We start from the raw sequence: 15,499 nt of genomic DNA on the forward strand, positions 1-15,499 counted from the left end.
GCTTGGGGACAGGAAGAAAGGGAAATCTTCAAAGTCAGGCATTGAAGTGCAGGGCTGGAGGAGGGGGACAGGGCTGTCTAAAGCAATGATGCTGGAGATAGACTTTCAAGGACCCAAGCTTCACCCGACCATCCATTCACCTTCACATACAGTGTATGGTAGGCCAGCATTACAAATAGGATGTGACGGAAAGATGAGCCATCATGACTAGGTTTAGAATCCTTTACAGCTCCAAGAAGTTAAAGTTTATTACCTAGGGATTTGCTGTCAGAATTGATTGGTTGGAAAGGCCCAGGGTGTGTGCTATAGAAACAGATTCTCTTTGCTATGCAAAACTGTTTTAATTCAGCAGTTTTTAATTAGGAAGTATGGCACTGTGTCCTATGCACAGATGATGACACAACAGGCTTTCCAACAGTACACATCTGCTCATGTTACAGGTTGTGCACCTCCCTCATGATTTTGAAGGCCTGAGTGACTGCTAAATGTCCACCCTGGTTTCTGGCACACCTACCACATCTGGGGCTTCATGTGCAATACGAAGGTGGAGATGTGCAGCCCCTGCAGCCCCTGGGAAAGAAAGACAGAAGTTGAGAACATGGAGACACTGGCACCAGAAATAAGAAGAGAGGGATGCCAGCAGGCAAAAAAAGGAAGAGGAGAAGGTGATGTAGGAGACAGACTTGTCTACCTGTTTGCTGCATGCTGTGAACTACACTGTTAAACCTCACATGAAAATCAACTCATTAATAAAGGGAATTAACAGTAATAATTGGCCAATACATTCCTTCTCACAGTTAGGAATCTTATCATTAAGTCTATACTTGTTACCATACTTAACAGTATATTCGTGTTTTTTTTTTCCGGTTTAAATTTAGATAAGAAACAAGGTTGCTTCACAAGTCAGTTCCAGGTCCCTCTCCCTTTCCCTCCCCTCCTCCCGTGCCCTCCCCCCAACCCCCCCATTAATAGTATATTCTTAATCAGTGAATTAGAATATATTCTGAAGCAATAGTCATACATGGGGAACATGTAATATCTTTGAAAATCAAATTATAAAAAAATGAGTAAGTCCTGTAGCATTGCAATCAAAGTCCTTGTTTATCTTGTTTGTAGATTAATTTTTTATTTGAAATTTGTAGTCAACCTTGTTATCTTTCAATGCTTTTGCTCTCAAGCATAATTTTAGGTGGATTTTTTTCAAGTTTTGACAATTGTACCTGCTATTTCTTCAAATGGTACAAAATGGCTGGTTGAAGTACACTGAACACAGTGGTGGGTTTATTTGTAATCTTGGTCTTTTAACAACTTCATTCAGCCTTTGTGTAAATACACACTTAAAAAGTGTTGGTGAAGAAGTTAGAATTACTGAGTGGAAGGTACAAAAAGATGCAGTGGTCTCGAAAATGACTAAAAGTAGCATTCACTCTGCAGATTTTAAGGTTTAAATGTCAGTCTGTGAACCTGGAAAACAGCAGAAATACTAGTCGGCCACTGCTGCAGCTACAATTATGGCTCAGCTGTCTCCCGTGGGACTCAGAAGAGCATGTGTTTTGGGATTCTCTCTGAGAGGGTTGTTACTACCTCCTGGCTCCAGGTGCAGCCCGCAGCTTAAAGGAAACGGCAAGAGGTACAAACCGTGCTGAGAGGCCAGATGTACTGTGCTATTTAGAATCATGGCTGCTTGTTGGCTGGAAATATCAATCCACCACAATCAAATTACAGCGTAGTGGAGTACTATCAAGAAATAAATTTTAACAATGTGTATATTAAATAATAACTGTCTGTCTATTAATGTGGCACTAAAAATGCCCAGAAGGGACATAGATCAGAGGTGAATTATGTATTAAGGAAGAATGGAGAAGACTAAGTAAATAAACTTGCTTTCCTAAATTTCAAAGACAAGTTTAAGTACTGCCATTCACTCTATTTTTAAATAATTTTATATCTGCATTAGTATCATTTTTAAACTCTATTTAAATGTTTAACTGCATCATAATTCATTATACCATTGCAGATTTCCATTCACCTCCTGAGATATTTCTCTCACCTTTCAATTAAGAAATGAACTAGAGCCATGCAGTGGTGGCACATGCCTTTATCCCAGCTCTGGGAGGCAGAGACAAGTGGATCTCTGAGAGTTCAAAGCCAGTCTGGTCTACAGATCAAGTTTCAGGACAGCTAGGACAACACAGAGAAACACTGTCTTGAAAAACCAAAATCAAAACAAAAAGAAAAAAAACCAAACCAAAACAAGCAAGAAAACAAAGAAACAAACAAAAATAAATAAAAAAAGAAGAATCTAAAATAGAAACACTGCAAATAAAACCTACTGTCAATTGGAAAATGGAGTCTTATATCCTTTTCTGGAACTAACACAGGCATGGTAAATACAGAGTGTGTCCATAAGGCTGTTAGGATTTAAGTACAAAATAATGCACAAACAGTAAAGTTCAACTAAATAAAATTATATCCTTCCAGATGTTCTGCCATCAGGCCTAAAACAGTGGTGTGAGATGCTAGCCTCAGTCAGGTGCAATAATGGGGAAGCCTGCCTGGCAACAGCTGGTCTGCCTTAGTGCTATTAGTTACAACACATTTAGTATCATCCTGATACTTGCCATTTTATATGAATGCTTTATAAAAAATAGAACCAGGGTCTGATTCTAGATGCATTTTAACTTATTCTAAAACTAGTATAGAGTTTATACTCCAGGTACAAGCCAGAAAGGTTTATAAAGTACTAAGGTGTTTCCATGGCAACCAGCTGCTTTGCAGCGGTGAGATCTGTTCTCATACTTCTTGTATCTCAGAGACCACACAGGGGGAAAAGAGATGCCTAAATTTTGGTTTTTCAGGGTCAGTACCAATAATAATTTGGGGAAGGTTTTTACTCTTATAAGAATGTCAGTTTGGAAGCTGGCATTAATATTTGAAAGTTACCTAATCTTAAATGTGTCCCTACTTAAATTGTTTGCCTAAGACCATCAGGACATCAGCAATGCTTTCTTCGGGATATGCTGGTGCTAAAGTGAGGCCCAAAATTCACTTTAAATCATGCTATGACTTACAAACAATCTGACTACAAACTTCTGTTGCTGAATCTTGGGAGAGTGGGATGCTGGGTCAAAGACAGGACCTTCACAACCCCATGTGTGCTGCAATGAGTGACCATGGTCTCCCAGGAGACTCCTGTATGCTGGGAGTGGTGAGTGATTCAAGGTTAATGTCTAGTGGTGACTTGCACACCCTTTCATTCACATAAGGCAGATGAGGCTATCCTCAGCTGGAAATAAAGAGAGACTAGCACATGCCTCCTGAAGTGGGGAGGAGAAAGTCTTCATTGGGCATAGTTTTTCAAAGCAATGTGTCCATTCTTCTATAATTCCTACTGGGACACACAACAGCATCCTTGTGTCACATGTCACCTTTAGAGTAACACTGACATTTGACCAGAGTATGATGAAATGATGAGCATGAGTAGCAGAGGGGAGGTTAACTATGCCTGCAAAGCCTTCTTGAGAAGACAGCACTACAGGGATGAACCTGGCTCTAGTGTTCTGATGTGTCTGGAGGGTTGCATTATCATCATGGCAGGAGGCAAGGTAGCATGGAAGCAGACAACAGGACGTGAACTATCACACTAGATGTGGCTTGAGCGTATATGAGACCTCAACGTTTGCCTCCACAGTGACACACTTCCTCCAACAAGGCCACATCTTCTAAAGTGTCATTTACTATGGACCAAGCATTCACACACAAAACTCTATAGGGGCCACACCTATGCAAGCCATCACAAGTATCTTTTCACAGTGACATTAATTTGAGCCCTATTTTTTTTTTTGTGGTCTGTATATCATAGGGATTTGAATCCTAAAGCAAAACCATTGCCTCTTAATATGAAAGAGTGAAAAAGGAAAGAAACACCCTCCAGATAGTTAGCAGAAGGTAATGCCTGTGAGTTCAGATTCCACTATACCTTGCTGTGGGAAGGAAGTCCACAGAAATCCTCTCAAGTAAATTTACCCATAAAACTGAGCTAGTGAGACTTGAAGACACTATTTCAGAAGCACAATGAAGGAAAGCAGCTCTCAGATGAAAACATCAGCAATCTACCTTTAGATCCCCAATACAAGTGACAAGGTTGAGCCCCAATTCCTCAGTACTGTAGAAATAATAGCCTAGACACAGATGGCCTTCAAGTGACTAAATAGTATGATCCCTTTATACTACTAACATGCACTGACTCCAGTGGGCAATGTAAGGAGGTGCCTGTGATGGGCAGAATTCAGACTCCATGGTAGATGTGCAATAAAACCACTCAGCTCTGAAGGATTTTATTTCAGCTTCTCCTGTCCTTTGTTGGACCATTTGATTGTCATCCTAAAACTCCAGAGCCATACTGAGAGAGGTTTTACTGCTGCTAATGGAATATTCATGGCACAGATTTCTCATGATGTCAGAGAAAATATTCATGCATACAAGAGTCTAAAACTGTTGCAACAGCAAAAACACAGTAGATATACAAGGGATCTTCATTATAAGGCAGCTGATGAGCATCCAAAGGCCAAGGCTAGAAGAAAAAAAATCTATCCTTGATAGTTTTCAGACAAAATACTGTTTGAGCATCACCCTGACTCCTGACTGATACCTCTCCTTTTGCATGCTGCCACCAAACATGAAGGCAGTAGTATTCTAAGATGACATTCAGTTTCCCTGTCAGTTCCACACACATTCTAGTACGCACTATCAATCGTGATATAAACCTTCCTAAAGTTTGGAAAATGAGAGACCTATCACATGGTTTATTACATAAAGCATCCAAACTGATAGCATCCTGTAACAAGAAACAAATACAATCGCTGAACTCAAACTTCTTCCCAAAATAAAGGGATACAGATAACCTTTATAGTAAGAAAGCTGAATTTACAGTTCAGAATTTCACTATGAAAGATGAACTATCTTGTCTAGAAATATCATTTTATTGGAGGCATTATAAACGAGATATATGACTTTAAATGTTATTTAAACATTTACATGAACAAAGCCCATGAACAAAGCACATTGCAGCAGCGGCTACAATACTGGCATCTCAAATAAGTAAGCTGGACTCCTGAAAGCTAGATGGCCCTATCATGGATCTTGAGGACATTTGAGCATGGCCTCTCTGAGATCATATAACAAGCATGCTTAAAGTGGGACTGCTGATTTGCATATTGACTTTTGTTTATGTCCTGTCTTTTTACACTATCAAAAAGTTCAGTTGATAGACAACTTCCCACCTTTTTTGAGCATTGTTGCCACAGTACTCCATGGTGGACCGTGATAGAGAGGCTCCATTTATCTCATGGTGACTGGGAAGCAAAGGAGAGGAAGGGGCTGGGTCCCATGCTAAGGGTGCTGCCCTAATAGCCTAACCCCTTCTCCCTCCCTCCCTCCCTCCTTCCCTTCCTCCCTTCCTCCCAGCCCTCTCTCTCTCTCTGCCCACTTCTCCTACCCTAACTAGCAAGTTCATTCCTTCACTGGCAGTAGAGCCTGCTTCTTTGGGATTCTAGTAAACACTGGAGACCAGCTGGACTGAGTGACTACTGAGTTCTTGGTAGCCATTGTTGATTAGCTGGATCATAGCCCATAAGTCATTCTAATAAAGCGCGCGTGTGTGTGTTCTTGTATTTGTGTGTTCTTGTATTTGTGTGTGTGTGTGTGTGTGTGTGTGTGTGTGTGTGTGTGTGACAGAGAGAAAGGGGGGCAGGGAAGAAGGAGCAAGAGAGACAGAGAGAGATTTATGTATAAATTCTGTTACTGCAGAAAACCCTGACTAATACAACACTCAGATAGTACTTCAAAGCCAGGTTTCAACAGTCTTAAAAATAAAAGTATCAACCAGATGCAAGTGTCAACCATCATAGAATACTCAGAAACACAACTGTGCATTTAAAATTAATAAGACACTCAGTGAACATGCATGCTAAGTATCATTCCAAGGGTGCAATGGGAAACCCCAATAAGCTACAAATTTGGTTTGAAATGTCTTCAAGTGATCTCTTGATTTTCCCATTTGTTAAAGCAGATTTAAAGTGGCATACTTATAATCATTTTTCTGTATTGCACTTACCATCTCTTAATCAAATGCTTAATAACCAAAGGCTGCTAAAAATAAGAATGCTCTCCAAGGCTCTAAATGAGGCAGGACACACTGCCTGAATCCCTTGCTGACCGCCCTTAAGAGGGCAAGTGATCCCATTATGAAAATGATGATGTTGTCAGATGAGGTAAACCGTAGTGGGTGCTGCTGAGTTTGTGTGACTAGTGCCCAAGACCAGCAGGTGGGACAAACCACTGCTGGAAAGCCCAACAGCAGGCATACCACAGAGACACTGACGCTGGAGGGGGGAGAAAAGCACACAGCCTTCAAACGGTTAATAGAAAAATGTGTCAGGGATGTTCCCAGACAATTCTAAAATCAGATATGCAGACCCTTGGTCCCAAGTAAAACATACACATTTTCTGAATTGCAAGATGATTGTAAAAGTCATATGTCAGTTTTCTAAGACTCTAATTGGCTAACTAATTGTCAATTGTCACTCTCTCCACCCAAATAAAAACACATTTCTTAAATTAAAAAAAAATACGCCATCAATTGTTGAACTAGAAGCAGGAAAAGAAGCCATTTCTGTCTTTTCATCTCTGTTTTACTAGATTTAGATCGCCATCTAACCCAGAGGTATAGCCAGCACCAGATCCATGAAGCAGAGCTAACATATAACTGGGAGCCAAGAGGAGGTGTGCACACTGGGGAAGACCATGATTGAGCTTTGATGTGTGTACTTCTGAGACGGATCTCTCCCAGTCTATAATTTAGAAGGCAGTTCTGGATTTTGGGCCAATCACTAATAATCCAATATGAATGCTGAGACCTTTGCATCCAAAGGAAACAACCAATTGAAGCTAAAAATCACAACTCTAGGGAAACTGAATTCTGAACAAAAATAATATTTGTATTCAGTTGAATCTGCATTCACTTTTCAGTACTGGAGATCAATCCCAGAACCCTGCAAATAGTAGACAAGTGATACCCCCAGATTTTCAAAGAGCATTGGATTGACATTTGTGCTCTGATTACTCCTTCATTTAACTTATTTAAAGTTTAAGCCCAAGTCCTCAAAATCAATTTTATTTTAAAATAAATTTAGTTGTATGCATTTGGTATATACAACATGATGTTATAAGATATATATCTTTACTAAGATGGTGACTGTCCCAGACATAATAAACGGAATCATCATCCTACAGTTACTAGTTTTTGTTTTCTTCCTGTGGGAAGGGCAGCTAAAACATAATTAGCTAAATTCTTGAATGATATACTGCAATGAACTACAGCCCTCATAACTATACAATGATATCTGGTGGACAACCACCTATAGATAACACAAAGTTTCTGGTTTTTTTGTTTTTACCTTTTTATTTCTGACTTCACTGTCCCCTTTCTTCCTGCACACAGGATTGGGCGACCGGGCAACCTTCTTTCACTGACATGTGAGCCCCAGATACAGGGTTTTACTCAAGCTGATGCTGTCAGATTGAGAGAGGCAGTTGAGAAACACCGGCCTCCTCTTATCCTGTGTTACTCCTAATGTCCCAGACAGCTGAAATTCTCTTTACTGAGCCAGGTCCACAGATCAAGAGCGAAAACCAACTTGTTACTCATAATGTGTTTCTCATCTACCAGAATGCAACAGAAGAAATGATCTACAATCAGATGGGTCATGATCAGGACCTGTTATCATTCACACACTAACGGACTAAGCATGCACCCTCTCTCAAGGCAATCCGCAGGATGCTACCTTGAGCAGGTACAAATGTAGGGCTAAGAAGCCTTCCCTAGGGGAGGGAAATCTGAAGTGGGACTTTGCTCACAAAGAGGGCCCGACTCAGGCTCAGCTTCTACTTGCAGCTTTCTGCTGTCGGGAGTCTCTGATTTCCAGAGGAAATGACGTTATCACTCCCGTTATGCTTTCTACATTAGGTCCATGAAGATGCCATTCTAGCATGGCCACTTAAGAACTGTCAAATATACTTTCCATCCCAAGAACGGCTCCTGAGCTGTAAATACAAACTGCTTCCATCCACTTCAGCAGGAAGGTATGTTCATAGGACTTTGTGATGCTTGGGGATACGAAACTTGCTAGGACTTTTAGCCAAACCCACAGGATTAGAAGACAGTCATGCATGCTTCCCAGCATTCTCTGATATGGTTGAGCCAATGTTTGTGGTTTTGATGGCAAGTTTTGAAATGATTTTATCATATAATTTGAGATAAAGCAGAAAAATGGTTAAAGGAAGTACTAATTTCAGCACCACTTGTACACAGACTGTGCTACAGCTCGAATTTTCCATGCCTTTGGCTTTCTAAAACCATGAGCTAAACAGAATCTCCCTACTCTCTAAATAGCCTGTCTTGGGTACTTTGTTATAAGCAGAAAGATGATCAATAAGCACGTTTTATGTTAAGTTGTAAAGACATTTGTTGCATGAATTACAGATTTGCTAGACGGGTAAACATTCATAGATTCTGATAACACACAGGAACAAGAGCATATGCTGACACTTGTATACACACACACTGAAGCCAATCCTAAACTGCCGTGAGCCAGGCATACAGAGAATACAAGAGTTACAGACACTGACCTGGGATAAGACTGGAGAAGTTGGGTAAGTGATGGCTCTGTAATTTAAATTCATCAAAACACTGCTGAGCAAATCAGGAGCATGGACATGAGACAATAAAAATTTCCGATTGATAATCAGGCTGGTTTGGGAATACAGGGTAACTGCAGAAACAGGCAAAGGGCTAAATCAATAACAGAGTTTTCTAGGAAGCAAAGATGGTCACAGCACAGGCTGCCTCAGGGGAGGGTCAGCAGGACCTGATGCCTGAAGGGGATTCATGTGAAGATCAGTCACCTACGAGGCTTCTTCGCTAAAGGCTCCCCCACGGACAGGCACAAGGAAAGTTGCCTGTCTGGTTAGGGTTGCAATGAGAAAGCAGCTTTGAATGTGTCCTACATAGTTAGATCCATTGTCTTAGTTTCTTTTACTGTTGCTTTGATAAAGCACCCTGACCAAAGTAACTAAAGGAGAAAGGATTTCTTCTGCCCATCACAGTGGGGGTTCAAGGGACAGGGCTTGAAGAAGTATGTTACATGGCATCTGCAATCAGGAGCAGACAGCCATGAGTGCATGCTATTGCTTAGCTCCCTTTCTCTACTGCATCCTCCAGTATCTCCTGCCTAGAGAATGGGCTGCCAGTTAGGATGGGTTTTCTCACATCAATTATCCTCATGAAGAAACTCCCTTACAGGCATGCCCTGTAGATTCAGGCAAGCTGACAATTCATTACCATTTCAACACAGGACACTAGGAGAGTATAAGGACCAGGCATAGAAGCAGTTGTGTGTCCTCCACTGACAAAGAAAAAAATACTTTCCGGCTTTCTGCCACATTTTCAAGAATGGATTTATTTATTTTTAAAGCAACTACTTTATTTTTAAAGAACTGAGTTTTTAACACATTTTCATCTTACGTTACGGAAGAGAAAGACCAGAGGTGGGTGGGGGGAAATTGGCTTTTGCAAACGTGTCTCTCTGCACATTTCAGTACACAGAGCATTCTTTTACTCCATACCTAGAAATGGCAGTAGACACCCAGAGGTTTGGAAAAAAAAAGCTTTGCATTCTTTTGGACCACAGAAGGCACTAGACCTGCCCTTTTCTTCTAACGTGCATACTCTTAGAGTCTCATCTCCCGGTTCTTCGCTTTGTCTTTCTTTCCTTTCTTAAGCATATGGGATCATTCTGATATCAAACCACATACGCCCATTTCTCTGTAACCTTCCCATTCTATTTCCCTCATTGCACAATTCCCACAACCAACATTACTGTTGCATGCATCACTCCTTTACTGTAGAGAAGTCAACTGGTGTCAAGGTTAGAGAGGTTTGACATTAGAGCCCTGGTTTAATCACTAGGTTGCCCTATGGTCTGAGGTTTGATCTCTTTGATCCCCGCTACAGTGTGAATTGGATGGTTGATGCTCTCCACAGGCCTGTGTGTCAAAAGCCTGGTTCCCAGGGATGATCCTGCGCAGTGACATGCTGGGTAGCAGGAAGTCAAGTAACTAGAGGTGTATACTTTAGGAGACTCTAGGAAGTCACCCTCTTCTTCCTCTTTTGCTTCTTAGTCATAAAGGGGCCAAATTGTCATGTCACATGCTCCCCTTTACTACCAAATGGCACTCTCACTTAAAAATAATGGATCTGGCAATTACAGACTGGAACCTCCAAACTGTGAGCCAAAGTAAACCTCATCTCTCTGTATTATACTTCAGGCATCTTGCTATATTGTTGAAAAGCTGGTGAACATAGCCTCACCTCCCTCAACTATACATGAAGATTCTAAGGCTTGGTTTTTAGGGTATGCATGAAGGACAGATGCATATGAGTCACCTCCAGCACGGTGCTCATTTCCACATTGTGGGTTCAAATGTAGCCTAGCCTTCCTTTCTATAGACTCTTGCAAAGGATCTAATGACTACACTGACCATGATACTAATTGCAATCTGTCTCTATGGAGATAACCCTGAATGACTGACAACGGTGTACACAAGGCAATAGAAGTAGTCTTTTACTTGATTAAAATAAAAAAGACTTGATTAGTCTTTTACTTGATTTTAAATGTGCCAAATATCTTAATTGGTAACTTAGTAATTATAATCAATAGTTCTTGACCCTCACAAGAAATATATGCTAAAGCTTCAAAATGAGAGTTATATTTTCTGTTTGGCAGGACAATTTTCTTTTAAAGCAAAGGCTATCTGCCATCTAGCTATCTCTTACAGAAGCCTCTCTAGAATAAACATATAAAACCCTAGCTGCGTTTCTAAGAGAATGCCCTATCTGTTCCCTCCTCCTAAAAGGTCTGGCTGGCCCCAGGGCACATGAGTCTCATTAGAGTAGCTGACTTGCACTGGTTCCTGAGGAGATCTTGCTCAAGGTCAGCTGAGAGAAGCCCAAGGGGTGCCCCACCTGACTGTGCTGGGGAACCTGAGGTCTGAGTCATTCTCTAGGAGAAGAGTTGCTCTGGGAAGAGAAAAGCCAGAGGTGCTGGTGTGAAAGGAAGCTGAGTCACCTCAGGGAACACAGGGCTCTTTACTTAGGAAACTTTGAATTCAGAGAAAAAAGGGAGTTTGAGGAAAATGCGTGTGACTTTTGAGTGTGTGCAAGGGCTATGTTCACTCCCAGTGATTTCTCAAGAATCTAGTAGGAACAATATGAAAGAATACTATCTACCCCACACAAGTTTTTAAAAAGTTAACTTTTCAAGGAGAAATTGACTTATCAGTTACTTAAATTTGATTAAGATAGCAAGAAACTAAAAACAAAGGGACCTTTAAGCCTGCTTCCTGAAACTGCAGCCTCATGAGGGCCTCTCAGTAACTGGTGCTCTCAACTCTTTTAAAAGGGTTAGGTCACACACTCAGGGGTTCTCATGCTCTAGGAACATTAAACTTCAAAAAGTGAAGAAAAAAGCCTGTAAGATCATTTTATATCTTTTTACTTTATCACTTCACCTCTCTTTCTAATTTCTATGAATAGGGAGTCATTTCAAACACCCAGTGTATACTCTAAAACAATGTCATCCTAAATGCACTGTTGAGAACAATGAAAAATGCTGGTGATACGGCTACTTATGTACCTGTCACACAGCCAACCATACATAATGCACTTAGGTAAGAACAAACGTCCATGAGGCTGAGATACAGTAAGAAGTCAGTAGGTTTGCATTTATGAGAAAACTGCAAATGGCTATAAAGACAACTCTAAGTAATTTTTACGCACTGACCTGACCCTATCAGAATTAACCAGAGGCAGGCTAAGATCTGGTTCCTATAGCCCAGCTGATACATGGAACCTTTCTAACCAGACACACAGAATCTGGCTCAGTGGCTCAGATAAAATGCCACACAATGACTTGGCCCGGGAAGGGAATTAACTGCTATCCTTAGATAGCAAGAAGGGGTCAGGGCTGTGGTTTGGTAGACCTGTGGTATCTATCTGATGCCCCCTCCTCCCCTTCTCGTCCCTGGGCTGGTATTCAGGCTCTATACTCATCAACCTGAGTTTCACGATGAACATCAACAAAGTTGCCCACGTCAGCTCCCAGGATCCATCTCAGACAGTCCACTCATTCAGGCACAGAGATGTTCACTTTTTATGCTGTCTCCAAATCCAGGCACATAAATGGAATCTTTTAAATATCTGGGAGGTGAGTGATAAGTACTACTGTACATATCGATTGTTAATTATTAGCACAAATGTGGACAAGAGAGGAGAAGCCATGGTAGTGATATCTCAGTCCTGGTGGGGCTTATTTGTTTATTTAGGGGCTGAGAGCAAAATACTTGAAACCCCAAGCTCTTTGTCTTAATAGAATAATGACACAGGTCTCGGTGACAATCAATATCTGCTTCTTAGAATGGATCAAAGCAAAGCTGTCACTTACCGAAAAGGCAAGGAGTATTTTATGGAATGCAGGCGAAGCCAACGAAAGCCTTTCTTGCTTAAAGTGCTCTCCGCAGCAGGAAATATCTGAAAACACAGGAAGAGAAGGCTACTGATGCTTCTTATGGCAAAAATAGGGAGATTATATAATGTATTTAACATCATAAAATAGTAATTCCATTAAAATTAGCCAATAGATATTTAAATACTAGAGAGCAGAAATGTAACACAAGTGCATTCATTTTATGTATTTTATTTATAGGGCATCTCTACTCTTCAACTCTTGCTTTTATATTGTTTTTAGAAGAGATTTTAACCACAATAACAATTTCAAGCCACAAGAACCATGTAAAGTGATGTTAGAGAAATCACATAAACACAACCTCAGGGCTGGCTGGGTCTCCCCATCCACAGAGCAGAAGACCCAGGCCCACTCCAGGGAGAGCCTGGGTAAGAACAGATCAGCAGGCTGGAGCATAGATCCTGGTTGCCCACAGTGCTTCCATGCTACAAGTAATTTGTTCATTCTCTCACTCACTATCTCATTTATCAGTCACTGACTGAACATTTTCCAGGAGGCAAGCATTGTTCAAGGCTCTGGGCGCTTAAAACCAAAATCTGATTTCTTGGAATTTACAACCCAGAGAAGAGTGATTAGGGAAGAAAAACAAAATAAAAAATAGATACTATCTCAGAACATCCTGCTGAGATGCATCCACTAATCAAAGCCCTATGAGAAGAAGCTGGAAGACCTGGGGAAGCAAGTTCTAGGCAGAGGGAAAAAGCCAAGGAAGGTCCTAAGGCCACCTAGCCTAGCTGTGCAAGAAATCCAAAGGGTCAAAGGCAGGTACACGAGTGACCAGTGTGTATGTGGCACAGACACGAAGCCAATGAAAGGGAGAACTTTGGAGAATTTTTACTTAGAAGGTGGACTGCGCAGGAACAATCAGACACACCAGAGTGGCTTCTGGGATCATCATGCCGGAGTGCTGCTGGCTCCCAGGCCAGTGAAGACCAGGGCAGTATTGTAGACTAGCCTGCTGGGTGCGATGAGAGTGGGAAGCAGAGGCTGCTACCTCCAAGGTTCCACAAAAGCATAAAAACTGGTTGGGTGCGGCTGGAGGGGTGGGGGTTAGAAGTTCCTGAACTGAAGGCCACAGGAAAGGTAAACACGATACCCATTTCCACGTAGAGATTTTACACATAGTAAGATGTAGCAAAAAATCCGTGACCTTTAAAGTGATCCTCCCTTACCAATTCATCAAGACTTAACGGACATCTAAACTTAAAGTATATGGCATTTTCAGAAATTATTATTATTTTTTTTAAATATGGAACGCTTCACGAATTTGCGTGTCATCCTTGCGCAGGGCCATGCTAATCTTCTCTGTATCGTTCCAATTTTAGTATACGTGCTGCCGAAGCGAGCACCAGAAATTATTTTCTACGTGTGCCAGAAAAACAGATGCCTTAGTCCATGCAACGAATGCTATAGTCCAAGGCCCGATTTTACAAGCTTGTCATTACTGAGTATCTAGAAAATAAATTCCAAATTAAGAGTCTATTGGCACCCAAAAGCAGAAAGAGTATTTTGTGGCAATGTGAACACATCCAAAATTAATCACTGATTACTCAGGACACAACAGTCATAAAAGCAATTGCTGATTGTTCCTAGGTAAATTTCAAATTAGTGGATACATTCTTAAAAATTCCAGGTCTACTGTGATGTAGACATATTAACATGTTTTTCTAGACAGCAATCCCATATGGGTTCTGAGACAACAGAGGCAGAGAGTAAATGATAGTTTACATTTCTTATGTATCTACAATAAGATACCATGATACTTCAAAGCACACACAGACCTGAGGCCACACGCATACCTTCATGGCATGAGTAGCACGTGTATTGTAGAGAGGAGAACACTAGGAAGCCTGGGCAAGCTGTATCTCTCCTGGCTGCAAGTCCCTCTTGCCTTTATCCTGAGGACCTGGTCCCTCACACTGGCATCAACAAAGGAAGCACAAGTCTGCTCCCACACTCCAACTAGTAGTTATTTAAGGCCTGTTCTTCAGAAAACACTCCCTGCAGGAAAGACTAGGCTTTTCATCCTTTTCTAAAAAAAAAAAAAAACAGTTAACAGAATCTACCTCATGGTAAACACCACAGAGTAAAATAAATCTATTTAATTTTTTTTCAGATCCAGTGAACTTCAAAAGAGTCAACCCTGAAATAATCACCATCTGCATATGACATCTCTCCCTATTCTTTTGGAATCACAGGTACTCAAGGGACCAGTCATACAGACAGCCCTGCCCTTGAAGTCCTGTGTCCAGCAGCTTACACTTTCCATTGCTCTATTTTGACAATTATTTTTTTTTCAGAACCTGTTGAGCCCTGTTTTTCAGAACCTGTTTTGAAGCCTACTGTATTCTTTGCTTTTCTACATTCAAAGTGGTTGCTACATGTATCATTGTAAGCCTCTAGAAGAGAAACAAAGTGTTTTATCTATTTTTGGTTTTGAGATACTACTAATTGGACTCAGGGTTTCTTGCATAATAGCCAAGCACTCTATCACCTGAGCTATGTCCCCAACCCAGCCCCCTGAAAATGTTTGTTCTTTGTTTTGATTTTTTTGAGACTGGTTTCTCTGTGTAACAGCCTACCTGTCCTGGAACTCTCTTTGTATACCTGACTGGCCTCAACCTCACTGAGATCCACCTGCCTCTGCCTCTCAAGTGCTGGGATTAAAGGTGTAAGCCACCACTGCCCAGGTGCTTTAATTCTTAAAATATTATATTTCATATTCACACTAATAAACTTATTTTTGATTTGTCAGAATTATTACTTTTCTTTCAATGAGCTATACAATTAGAAGGAGAATGAACAGAATTTTAATGTGTCTAAAAAATCCATTTTTGTTTTCTTTTCTCAGGGATAGA

At 41.0% G+C, this 15,499-nt stretch overlaps 1 protein-coding gene and 1 non-coding gene across 13 annotated transcripts in view; both read right to left on the reverse strand.

The window, feature by feature from the left end:
• The window catches only part of Fam110b (family with sequence similarity 110 member B), a 120,831-nt gene that overhangs the window by 42,494 nt on the left and 62,838 nt on the right, over nucleotides 1–15,499 (reverse strand). For 5 of the 12 annotated variants that reach the window (XM_040741479.1, XM_040741486.1, XM_040741481.1 and 2 more), the window contains exon 2: nucleotides 12,561–12,646. The gene's annotated coding sequence lies outside the window, so the exon portion shown is untranslated. Of the gene's footprint in view, nucleotides 1–514; nucleotides 571–8,688; nucleotides 8,832–12,560; nucleotides 12,647–14,440; nucleotides 14,674–15,499 lie in introns of all 12 variants that reach the window. The other 7 variants (XM_040741485.1, XM_040741482.1, XM_040741487.1 and 4 more) reach the window with 5 other exon arrangements.
• LOC121139095 lies at nucleotides 13,885–13,990 on the reverse strand. The gene has a single exon (XR_005875931.1). It is a non-coding gene; the product is annotated as a U6 spliceosomal RNA (small nuclear RNA).

This window comes from Mesocricetus auratus, unplaced genomic scaffold, assembly GCF_017639785.1.
Source record: "Mesocricetus auratus isolate SY011 unplaced genomic scaffold, BCM_Maur_2.0 Super-Scaffold_6730, whole genome shotgun sequence".
Taxonomy (NCBI): Eukaryota; Metazoa; Chordata; class Mammalia; order Rodentia; family Cricetidae; genus Mesocricetus; species Mesocricetus auratus.